The sequence below is a fragment of the Pan troglodytes genome, chromosome 10 (assembly GCF_028858775.2).
Source record: "Pan troglodytes isolate AG18354 chromosome 10, NHGRI_mPanTro3-v2.0_pri, whole genome shotgun sequence".
NCBI classification, from domain to species: domain Eukaryota; kingdom Metazoa; phylum Chordata; class Mammalia; order Primates; family Hominidae; genus Pan; species Pan troglodytes.
In genome coordinates this window covers 134,587,004-134,599,155 of record NC_072408.2, presented here as the reverse complement: position 1 = coordinate 134,599,155, position 12,152 = coordinate 134,587,004, and the positions used below count along the sequence as shown (strand labels likewise).

The window sequence follows — 12,152 nt, the reverse complement described above, 5'->3', positions numbered from 1 at the left end:
ATTCACTGCGAGTCTGTGCCAAGAAAATGACTCAGAGGCCCACCCTGGGTCCTGCTGCATCATAAAGCTAAAGATAGAAGGATTGGGAGTTTCTGGATCTCTCACCACCTCTCCTCTAAGCCATGGCATATGGTGGATCTGGACACATCCCCATCTTGGAGGCAGACCTGGAGCCGTGGGCCGGGTGTGGCAAGCTGCTGCTTCTCCTCATTCTTTCTGGCAAAAACACATCCTGTGCCCCTGGATGTGTGTTTGCGCTGCTTCTGTGGAGGAAGGAACCTCTTGGATTGCAGAGACACCTCCACTCCCCAGTCAGTTCTCTGGAGACCTTGTCTCCCCAAACGTGGGGCTCCTAAGCTGTGCATAGAAACTGGAACAGCAGTCGCTAAGCTATCACTGAACCCTCCACCTCCAAGTCTGCTGGCCTCTGCCTCTTACCTCCTACCTCCTGTTGGACTCATTACCATGCTCCTTCTGGGAGTAGGGCTTCCAGCCCTCCCCCAAGGAATTCCCTCTCCTCTCAACCTACGAGACCACTCATATTAATCTCCGATTTGTAGATGAGAATAATGACATTTAGAAAGGTTAAACATCCTGCCCAGGGAGGCTTCTTGAAGATACACCCTGTGATAATGTGTACGGTTTGTCACAGAGACTCATAAACCCCAGAGCACAGCATCCCCCATCTGCGCAGCACCCCTTTTCCCACTCTACAAGTACCATGTGTGTCCCCAGCATATTTCTCTCCAAAAACAGGTGAGGATGAGACTTCCTGAAATATGGATGCTAAATATATGCATATTTATTTGGTGCAGGTGCCCTGTTGGAAAATGCAACCACAAAGAGTGAAGTGGAGAGAGGAACCAGGGGACATACAGCAGGGACAGGTTGCCTGGGGCTTGAATTCAGAGGCTTAGGTCCCTGTGTGACTGCCCCACTCACGGGATACTCTAATATATTAATAAATTGGGCATCTCCTCCCCCCAGGGTCAGGAGGTTAAATGTGCCGTTTCTATCACTAGTGCTGTGATGTTGACTTCAACAGCGACAAGAAATCCCACCCTGTGTGGTCGAGGGTGTGTCTGAAAGCCCAGACCCAGAGAGGGATCTCCTTAGTGCCGTGGAGCTTTGTAACAATGGATTCATATATTTATTAAGCAAAGAGAAGTGGGTCTGTCCAGACTCAATCAGGAACTCATGTGTTTACCCATGATATGATCCTGAGCCACTGGGAGAGTTTAAAAGAGCAAAGAAGGGTCCGGAAGAATTCCTCACCAGGGAGGAAAAGAAAATAATGGTGATAGTTATTTTAAGTCTTTCTTGATTTCTGTGTGTATCAGCCAAATATTGAGCTAGAGAGAATCACAACCAGTCCATGGACATTTTTCATTGTCTGTTGACAAATTCTGACCTGGCCATCCCATCTTCAGGCACCTGTGCAAACACAGAAAATTAAAAACTCGTGTTTTTTATTCACTCGTGCAGAAGCCTGAAAATGTTGATCTCAAAGAAGTAAAACATAGAAGACAGGATACTAGAGGCTGGGAGAGGTTGAAGAAAGGGAGGGATTTGTTAAAAGATAGCACATTACAGCTAGGTAGAGGAATAAACAAGTTCTAGTGTTCTGTGACACTGTAGGATGACTGCAGTTAACAATAACATATTATTAGTTCCAATAGCTAGAAGGAGTATATTAAATGTTTCCAACACAAAGAAACAATAAATACTTTAGGTGATGAACATGCTAATTACTCTGATCCGATCATTATCCATTCTATCTATTGAAACACCACCATGTACCCCATGAATATGTACAATTATTATTTGTCAATTAAAAAATAAAATTAGGCTGGGCGTACCGGCTCACGCTTGTAATCCCAGCACTTTGGAAGGCTGAGGCAGGGGGATCACTTGAGGTCAGGGCTTCAAGACCAGCCTGGCCAACATGGTGAAACCCCATCTCTACTAAAAATACAAAAAAAGTAGCGGGGCCTGCTGGTAGGCACCTGTAATTGCAGCTACTTGGGAGGCTGAGGCAGGAGAATCGCTTGAGCCTGGGAGGCAGAGGCTGCGGTGAGCCAAGATCAGGGGCCACTGCACTCCAGCCTGGGTGACAGAGTGAGACGCCGTCTCAAAAAAAAAAAATTAAATTAAATATTAAGTTAAAATTTAAAAAATGACCGAGAGATAAAAGCCCAACTCAGGTTCTTCACAAGGCAGCTAGATGCCAAATCTGGACATGGGGACCCTACTACATACATAGAAGATTGTCTCCAAATAGTCCAGGGCTTACACGGAGTTGAGATGAGGAGGTCGCCATGCAAGAAACCCGACTCAGGAATGTCGCTTTCCTACCGTAGGAGAGATGCAGTTCAACGATATTTTTGGCTTTAAAAGATCCACTGTATTTCTCCTTATCTCAGTCCCTTTATCAAAAGCCTCTTACAAAGATGTACTGAGTCAGGTTGCCTGTTTGCAGTCAAATTTTTACTCAGCCCTCAAGATTTAGCCTTTTATTGTTTTTGGTTGTGATAGTTTTATTGTATTGTATTATTTTATTTTTACTTATCATTGTGGACTGCCATGAGTGAGAGTATGGTCAAGTAGGATGGGGAATCAGGATCTACTAGCAACTAGATGTTAACTGTGGGGCTGAGGGAGATGGAGCATGGTTAAGAACACACACAGTAGCTGGGCACAGTGGGTCATGCCTGTAATCCCCACACTTTGGGAGGCTGAGGCAGGTGGATCACGTGAGGTCGGGAGCTCGAGACCAGCCTGGCCAACATGGAGAACCCCGTCTCTACTAAAAATACAAAATTAACCGGGTGTGGTGGCGCATGCCTGTAGTCCCAGCAACTCAGGAGGCTGAGGCAGAAGAATTGCTTGAGCCCGGGAGGCAGAGGTTGCAGTGAGCCGAGATCACACCATTGCACTCCAGCCTGGGCAACAAGAGCAAAACTCTGTCTCAACAACAACAACAACAACAAAAAGAACACACCCAGTGACTTAGACAGATGCTTATTTCCCTCCTCTGTAAATGTGATATATTAACAATAATAATAATAGTGCGTATTTTACAGGGTCATTGTCCAAAGTTGAGTGACAAATGCAATTTAGTATCATGCCTGAAATTTAATAAGCACTCAATAAGTGATAGCTGTTTAATCATCATCATTATTATCATCATCATCATCATCATCCAAGAAGGACCACATCTTAAATAACAGGACCGGCCACAATGACATTACCAAGTTTTTAGCACAGTTAGCATGGTGCCCTGGAGCAGGCAAGTAAATGTACATCTCAAGGAACATCCTTGGCTGTTCTTGACCCATATCCACCCCCTCTCCCTTGTCCAGGTAATGGAACACCGATTTCCTGGGACAACACCTGTTCTCCACTTTGACACTCTGTTGTTAGCAGAGGCCCTGAGCTTCCAGCAATAGCTCTGGTTAGGAGTCCAAAGCTCCGCCAATCAATGCATTGCGTTTCCCTTCCCATGGTAATTGCCTCTGCATTCATCATGGAACCCGAAAGGGGGCAAAGAGACTCGACTCTGGGATTGTGCTTGCATTACCAACCTCTTTGGTAGCATCTTCTGCTAAAAGATTATGGATAGGAAATTCACGAGTAGCAGATCGTGAGCTGGCATCTCTGTTAAGTGATGCACAAGAGTTTCTTTAATGCTCCTGTTCATGGCATTTGTGATATCCTACTTTTGGTAGTATCGTCTCTAGGGCATTTATAGATACCTTTGGATTCTTCTAATTTGTTAAGCTCTTGAGTGGCTTCTTATGGGTGGTTGGCATACCAATGTTTCATGCTTAAGATTGTTTGTTTTCTTTTTAACCACTTTACCTTATTTATCAAAGTCAATGAAAAGAAACATACCGTTTTTATGTATGTTTTTAGTAACAACATACTAACAGTATACTAGTTATTACTAATTGTATTAGTAATACTATTACTAATAGTAACTGGTATTCCAGGTGTTGTTTGCAATGCAGTGACATATGGTTGGATTTTAAATTTAAAACTTGTAAATGCCAATAAGAGATGACCTAGTTAAGAGAGCCATTTCCCTCATCAATGTGAAACTATTCAATCACAGTAAATACAGAGCAGCAGATAAGCTCCCACAAGTGAAGTAATTCTTAAGCACCTGACTCTGAAACCAAGGCAGTTGGTATTATTCATTCTGGAGAGACGATTGAATGCAACGATGTTCAAACCTTTTGTTCTAAGGAATGGGATTTTGGAGACATTTGTACGCTTGCCAGGTGAACACAGTCAGCTTCCACGTCAAAACGCCATATGGAATGTGTTCTGCTTCAACAGTCACCTCCAGAATCATGTGTCACAGGGTTGTTTACAGAGAAGGAGACTTTCAGAACTCCATGGCCACAGTAATGAAAGTGTAAAATACTGCAGAACACCGGAAAAATTCTCAGTAAACAGTCTAATGCATGGGGCAGTCCCTCCTGTGTTTAAATGTTGGCTCTGCCATCTATATTTTACATAACCCTAGACAAAGCACTTTCTTTTTATGTGCCTCAGTTTCTGTAACCTCATCTGTAAAATGAGGTTATAATGATACCTACATCAAGGGGCTCTTGTGAGGATTAAAGGAGTTAATGGTAAAGGACCTAGAGCAGTATTCAGGGATGGCCATTATATCACCACTCTACTTTACACAGCTGTTCACTTGTCCATAACCTCCACGAACCCGAGGCCTGTGGGATCAACAGTGGTTTCAGATATACGGTTGTAGCTACTGCACCAGGGATGCTGCTTGACTCAGAAATGATTCTCAATAAATATCTGTGCAATGCATGGATGTTAGAAGAAAGACAACCCTAAGAGAGAAAACACTTTAATTTGCATTAACCAGTTTATCTCAGAACAACAACGTGATACACTTAGAGTCTTCATATTCACACATGGCCATGGTCAAGTCACTTCCTCTTTCAGAACATACATTTTATCTGTGAAATGGGGGGATTGTACTTTGAGTATGTTAAAAAAAAGTCTTTCAGATACATTACTAGAACGTCATTCTATATTATAGCCTAGTGGTTTTCAATGCTGCTGCATATTAGAATTTCCTGGAGACCTTCAAAATATACCGATTTTAGCTATAACTCTATACCTAATTATTCTAACTATGTCACATTCTAGGAAAGGCAAAACTATGGAAATAAAAAAAAAGGCCAGTGGTTGCCAGGAATTAGGGGAGAGGGAGGGATGAATAGGTAGAACACAGAGGACTTTTGGTACATGAGATTATTCTGTTTCATACTGAAATGGTGGATATGGGACTTTCTGAAAACTCTTGAACTGGTGAATGCGTTTGTCAAAACCTGTAGAACATGACAACACAAACAGTGAACCCTAATGCAAGCTATGGAGTTTAGTTAATAATGTGTCAATATTAGAATTAGCTCATCAACTTAACCATCGTACCGCAGTGATCCAAGATGTTGACACTGGGGAGTGCTGTTTATTTGGGGGAAAGGAGGTATGTGGGAACTCTCTGTACTTTCAGCTCAATTTTTCTATAAAACTAAAACTGCTCTAAAATTAAATCTAGTAATTTGAAAAATATTCCCTTTCCCCACGCTCTAGAGATCCTGATTTAATTTCTCTGGGGTGGAGCCTGCACATTTGTATTTTTTAGGTTATGCACTTTATTCTAATGTGTAGCATGGATTCAGAACAGCTCGTCTAAAATGAAGGGTCTGCAGAGACCAATGTAGGGGGTGCCAGAGGGAAACCAAATGTGAGAGAACAAGGCCTTCATGCTTTGTAAGAGAGGACAGAACCAGATCACAAGGGCTACTTAAAAAAGCCCTCCTCTTGCTTTGCATTCTTCCAGGACCTGTACCCGGTGATTGAACTACCAGTTTCTGAAGGCCACCCATTCACACCTATTTCCCACTACTCCAGGTAAGACACTCACAGCAGGCAGTCTCCCGGGAAACAGAAGTCTATATTTGTTACCATCAGCGTCTGGCTCATGATCCTAATGAGGACCAAGATTCCTGTGGGATCAAGTTCCCCTCTGAGGATTCTTGAGAGCCGCCTTCCTGAATCCTCACAAACACCTTCCTACCTACTGCCTTCCATTAACAATTACCTTTCCATCTTTATTTTTTTGCCTACGACAAGCACCCTTAACATACTCATACCTGTTTCACCTTTCTTCCGTAATAACCTAGATTTTATTTTCATGTTGAGGAAAAACACTATTTTCCACTAGGCTATCTGCAGCTGGAGGAGGCCATGAGTCACCGTTTTGAGCCTAGAGATATAAACAGAAGTTGCTAGGAAGAGCTTCTAGGAAGCCTCTGTAAGATGATTATCTCAGTTGGGTCTGTCTTTTTGCTTTGTCCATCCCTTTTTTAACTTTGGAGTGTGCGTGTGATACAGGAGGTGAAGCAGTCATTTTGTGACTATGAGGAGATAAAGCCACATGGGTAAGTTGGCAGAGCAGGACACTGGGAGAAGCATGTGCTTCTGTTGGCAATGAGGGATCATCACACTATTCCTAAACAGTCTAAGTCCTGAGGTCTCGTGTGTGTTCTTACTTGTTCATTACTCTACTTTTTCAGGTTGTATATTACTTACAGTTCAATACAATCTAAACTTTAACCAGTCATTCTTCTAGTTAGACTGTGAGCTCCTAGAGGGAAGTTTGGCATGTGATATGTTTCTTATGGTCCCTGCAGATCTAGCACATGCTAGTAGGGATCAGGTATGCAATACTCATCTATTGATTGATTTGGGATACAGTGAGTTGAGGTAAGAGAGAAACAGAAGTCAACTCCAACATGTCAAAGAATAAAGTTTGCTGTTGGTCTCAACAGCCCCAGGGCATCTTTACTCCAGTGTGATCTCTCTCTCCTATCCAGTGAGGCTCCAAAATATGGCTTTAATTATCCTTCCTAAGTTTTACAAAATTCACTGAGCTTTTGTCTTTAAAACAGTATTCCTTCCCCATCTCTGGTGTGAAAAAAAAAATTACGACCAGAGTTTTACATCTTTTTCTTTCCGATATTTCCAGAAAAGTATGCCCCAGTCTAATTTGCAGGTGAAAATTGAAAATGTATCTCACTGACCTCAAGGGATGATATTCAGGAGCTTCAGGGAATCTTCAGCTAATGGGAGAAGCACAAGCAGATTAATGGATCCCAAAGACAAAATGCCTATCCTAGCTCAAAGGACATCTCGTGGATCTTGAAAAGTGGAGCTTTCTGTGCCCATCTTCAGAAAGAGACATCAGACAATCTTAACATTTCTGCAGCTGAACATGGGCTGAGAAGAGGGCAATCTTCCAGTGGGTCCACCACATTTTCTTTCCAATTGAGCCAATTCATGGTCTCTTCTGGCAACTGCAAGGCCAGATGTGAATTTACCACTTTATTGAGTGAAGCGGTCTGGGCATTGTGAGACTCACATATGCACCCAGAGGGGAAGGGACCCTCACTCTGGGAATGGAAATCAATTCATAATTGTACCCAGACAAATAAATGGGGCACACACTTCAGATCTATTACAGGATTTAGTCGGAATCAGAAGAACAAAGGCATGAAGTAGAAACACATTCATATGCCAGGCACAGGTAGGGGCTGGGGAGGGTAGAAAGTCCAGGGTTCCTGGCCGGCGAAGAGGGGCTCTGCTCAGCATCTCATGCTGGAGTGCAAGAGTATAAAATAAGGTAACTAAGGACATGAAGCTTGGCCGCCTGCACCATTTGAAAAAAGAAAAATCAAACTGTGTTTTATGAGTTTTTCTGGCTGAGTGGGCTGATGGTAAAAGTGATTGCATAAGTGAATAAATTGAAATATGTATCCTGGTTGTGTCAAAAGCAAAAATAATTATTTTGTTCTTGGTGAGATATAGTGTTTAACTGCCAACACATCAACCCAAATAAAAAGGAAATCTGCCTTTAGATCTATTAATACATTTATTAACAAATGATGTATCTGAATTATCCATCGTTTTGATCCACATTTTGCAGAAAGGCAAGCCAGCATGGAGAGGCCATCTCACGGGTGATTAAAAATGTCACTGGAATCTCAGGGCAATGGGAAGAGTTAGGAAAGAGGAAAAAAAAAAGAGAAGTCTCAGAACAATGGAGGTGGTTTTTTTCAGGCATTCTTGCCTGTGAAATGAGCTGATTAGGATTTTCCCAAGCCCTCAGAATGGTGAAAAGCAATTGTGGAGTGTATGATCTTTAAGAATTAGGCTCCATAGGGCTCTTCTATTTTCTATCGCCTGAATTTGCTGTCATTTAATTGTTCTAAGCATGGTCGACTTAGGGGTTCTTGCACACACACACATTTGCATTAAGTTCATTTATGCTTGTTTATGGGTGTGTGTTATTTAAACCCAGAATAATTGATTCATATTTGACAGAAAATTTGGAAAACTTAGAGAAAGAGAAGCATGATGCCTGGTGAACTACTCACTCATGCATATGGACATCCTAGCAGGGGGGTAGCATCCCCACTCTAGAGCGATGGACTGGATATGAATCCAGATTATCCACCTCCTCAAAGGGCGGTTTGAAAATTATATAATGGTTATAAAATATATCTTCCCTGGCACATGATAAATGTTAGCTGAGGACACACACACCAAGGCACCCATGTAAAAAGATGTTCATTGCAGTAATAAATGGAACTTTTAGAAGCAATAAAATACCTGCCAATGAAATAATCTTCCAGCATAGGTGTTCTGTAGCAATACTCTCAGAGAGCCCAAAGGATGCAGCAGGTCTATGCTAAATGTTAGGCTAAATGACAAAGACATGCATTGTTAAATAACCAACACATACATACAATGCATGATATTTAAAAATCACAAACCAAAACCATATTTTTCAGCACACATATATATGTGTGCATGCATGCATAAGTGCACATACCTACATATGCATATATGCATGTGTGTATCTGTACCTGTATCGATATCTACGTAATATGCCACATTGATGAAAATACAAATTAACTCAGGGTAATCATGAAGAAAAAGTGAGGTCAAAAGGACTTTATTTTTAAAGTTCATTCATTCTTTAATCAACAAATAAAAGTGGTATATATTTATTGTGTACAGCCTGATGTCTTAAAATAGGTACCAAAGAGGACTTTAGCTTTCCTGTGTGTATGTGTGTGTGTTTAATATTCACAGCTGCAGTTCAATGTATTGCTTGCTTACTTAGAAGACAGGCTTAGTTTTGAGCTCTGGCATTGATTATTTTGGTGACTTTGGAAAAATTGCAAGACTCTGATCTTTATGAACAAAATGGCAATAAGAGACAAAGCCATCAAAGAGGGTCACAGGTGGCTCTTTGGAGGTGTTTTGCTGTGAAAAATATCAATAGATAATGTGTCATGGGTGGAGAGCAAGGTGTAGGGAAGAGAAGGTGCCAATGTTTTGTTTTATTTGCTTGTTTGCTTGATTTTAATGTTATATGAAGCTATACTTTATCTTTTTTTTTTTTTTTTGAGACAGAGTCTCATTCTGTCGCCCAGGCTGGAGTGCAGTGGAGCAATCTCGGCTCACTGCAAGCTCCGCCTCCCAGGTTCTCTCCATTCTACCTCAGCCTCCCGAGTAGCTGGGACTACAGGCACCCGCCACCACTCCCGGCTAAGTTTTTTTTCTTTTTTTTTTTTTTTTGTATTTTTAGTAGAGAAGGGGTTTCACTGTTAGCCAGGATGGTCTCATCTCCTGACCTTGTGATCCGCCCGCCTCGGCCTCCCAAAGTGAGCCACCGCGCCTGGCCTGAAGTTATGCTTTATCTTAAAATTATGAAAACTAAATGGACTAATACATACAAGATGCTTAATAGAGTGCCTGATACAGTAAGTACATACCCAGTATTATATAAGCTAATGTTAGAAGCTTTTTTTTTGTTTTTTGAGACAGAGTCTTGCTCTGTTGCCCGGGCTGAAGTGCAGTGGTGTGATCTTGGCTCACTGCAACCTCTGCCTCCTTGGTTCAAGTGATCCTCCCACCTCACCTCCCAAGAGTAGCTGGGACTGCAGGTGTGTGCCACCAGGCCGGGCTAATTTTTGTACTTTTTTGTAGAGACAGAGTTTCACCATGTGGCGCAGGCTGGTCTTGAACTCCTGAGCTCAAGCGATCCACCTGTCTTGGCCTCCCAAAGTGTTGAGATTACAGGCATGATCCACTGGCCCAGCCTGCTTCATTGTTTTTAAATGGTGAAAATAAAAGATCTGTATACAATTTAGGGAGAACACTTGCTTATTTTAAGGGGATTTTTGGAAACTTTGCTTGAGTACTATTTATACTAATATTTATATTGGCCTGCAAATGACTCTTTGAAGTTTTGAAAACTCCAATCCTAAAACAAGAATCTCACCTGTCAGGCAGTTCAAAACCATTAAAAATTGGGGGCTTGGTTTCTTATTACTATAAATAAGTTTATGTTTTATTATGGTTTTAATTTTTATCTGACCATATTACGAACGCTGGATGACCCATCTAATTGTATTATTCGAAAATCTCAAAGAAATGTGTAGGGAAAAGAAAATCAGTATAGTAGTTCATCAGCATTACAATAATAAATCAGCATTGGATACTCTTGAGAAGCTGGCATTTAGAAAGAACAGAAGAATATGAAGCAGTGAGCCTGGATTTCTGAGGGGAGAGTGTTCCAGGCAGAGACCACATGGTACAAAGGCCTCTTGGTGTTGGCAAAGGGCAGAGGGAGTCAAAAGTATGAAGGGAGAAGCAGCCCACGCTCGTCCTCCAGGCCCTCCCCACGCTGGTAAGCCCCAGTGCTCGGGAAAGGGCAGCCGATGGAGACTGTTCCTGGATATTCTGTGAGTCACCAGGGGCCCTGCCAAGTGCTCCTCTCTGCTCTTGGGAGCTTTTCTTGAGGTTTATCAAGCAACTCCACATGATGCAATGCTTCCTTCCCAGATGAATGTTATTTTAAAAGCTTCTTTCCTGCTTCATGTGAATAGAGATTTGCATTCACCCCTCCTCATATTAATTTTGCATTATGGGTGGGGGTGAGGAAGAGCATCATCCCTAAAGCGAGTGTCTTCAAACTGTCTATAATTCATCTCTCAGCCAGGGAGCAGCGTCCGTGTCACCTGAGGAGGCAGATGCTCCCCTGCCCTGGCGTGTGGAGGGAAGACGGCGCCAAGGCGGAGGCACGGGAGCATCTTTCATTCCTCCCCCCGCGCTTGCTGCTTCATCAACATCAACATCCTGCTGCCAGGGCTGATGAATGGCTCAGGAGCGTCACAGCTCGGTGGCTCTTATGCCACGTGCGCTGGCAGCTGTCACTGCCGTCCTACCTGTGACCCACACGTGTCTTCCTGAAATGGCTGAAAACAAGCTTTCCCCTCAAATGTTGCTTTCTTCTCAGAGTCAATCAGCAATGCTAATCAAGTCTGTGTGCTTAGCTAGGATTTTGGACCTTCTTACGTGAAGGCGTCTGAAAGGAGGTCCCCTTTCCTGAAGGCTGACTGTTGCTTTGTCTCCAGTGAGTAACCCTGAGACTGTGCACAGTGAGCAAGAGGAAGGGGCAGGAGATGGAGGGTGGAGGTGGAGTGTGAGCTGGGGTCCATCACACACTTTTGGGATTCTTTATTTGCAAATTTTGTTCCCGATGCAATGGATGTTGTTGATGATGTTTAAGTGGAGGGGCAAGGTCTGATGTATTCTGTAGGAGGATTGCTCTGGCAGAGGCATGAGAGGATCTGGGGGCAATTGGGGTTCTTGCAATTGTTCAGATAGGAGGGTAGATGGAGGTGTGGACCAGATGGGTGCTGATGGACATGGTGAGGTGTGGACCATCTACATCTATATTTAAGCTGCAACTAGTAGAATTTGGTAAAGAATTGAATGGGGGAAAATTTAAAGGCTAAGTTTGTAATTTGATGTAAAAGGAACAACTCATTCCTGTTAAACTACATGTCATAATTGGGGTTTGGATCACCAGACGTTGACGTTTGCTGCAGGCGATGGCCAGCTGGCCTGATTCATGCGTCTGTGGGGTGTATTGGCTCCAGTCAGCCTGCAGGTGAGTGTCACAGAAACACAAATGAGCAGAGACCCGTGCTGCTCGAGAACGTTTTCAGTGTCCACTGGAGGGCTCTGTCTGCTTTGAT

The 12,152-nt window shown here is 42.8% G+C and overlaps 1 long non-coding RNA gene across 3 annotated transcripts in view; it reads left to right on the top strand.

Moving 5' to 3' along the window:
• The window catches only part of LOC112205021 (uncharacterized), a 207,468-nt gene extending 199,467 nt beyond the window's left edge, over positions 1 to 8,001 (top strand). For 2 of the 3 annotated variants that reach the window (XR_010148181.1, XR_010148178.1), the window contains one exon: positions 5,879 to 8,001. This is a non-coding gene — a long non-coding RNA (uncharacterized LOC112205021). The remainder of the gene's footprint in view (positions 1 to 5,878) is intronic. The other variant, XR_010148180.1, reaches the window with a different exon arrangement.
• The last annotated feature ends 4,151 nt before the right edge of the window (positions 8,002 to 12,152 follow it).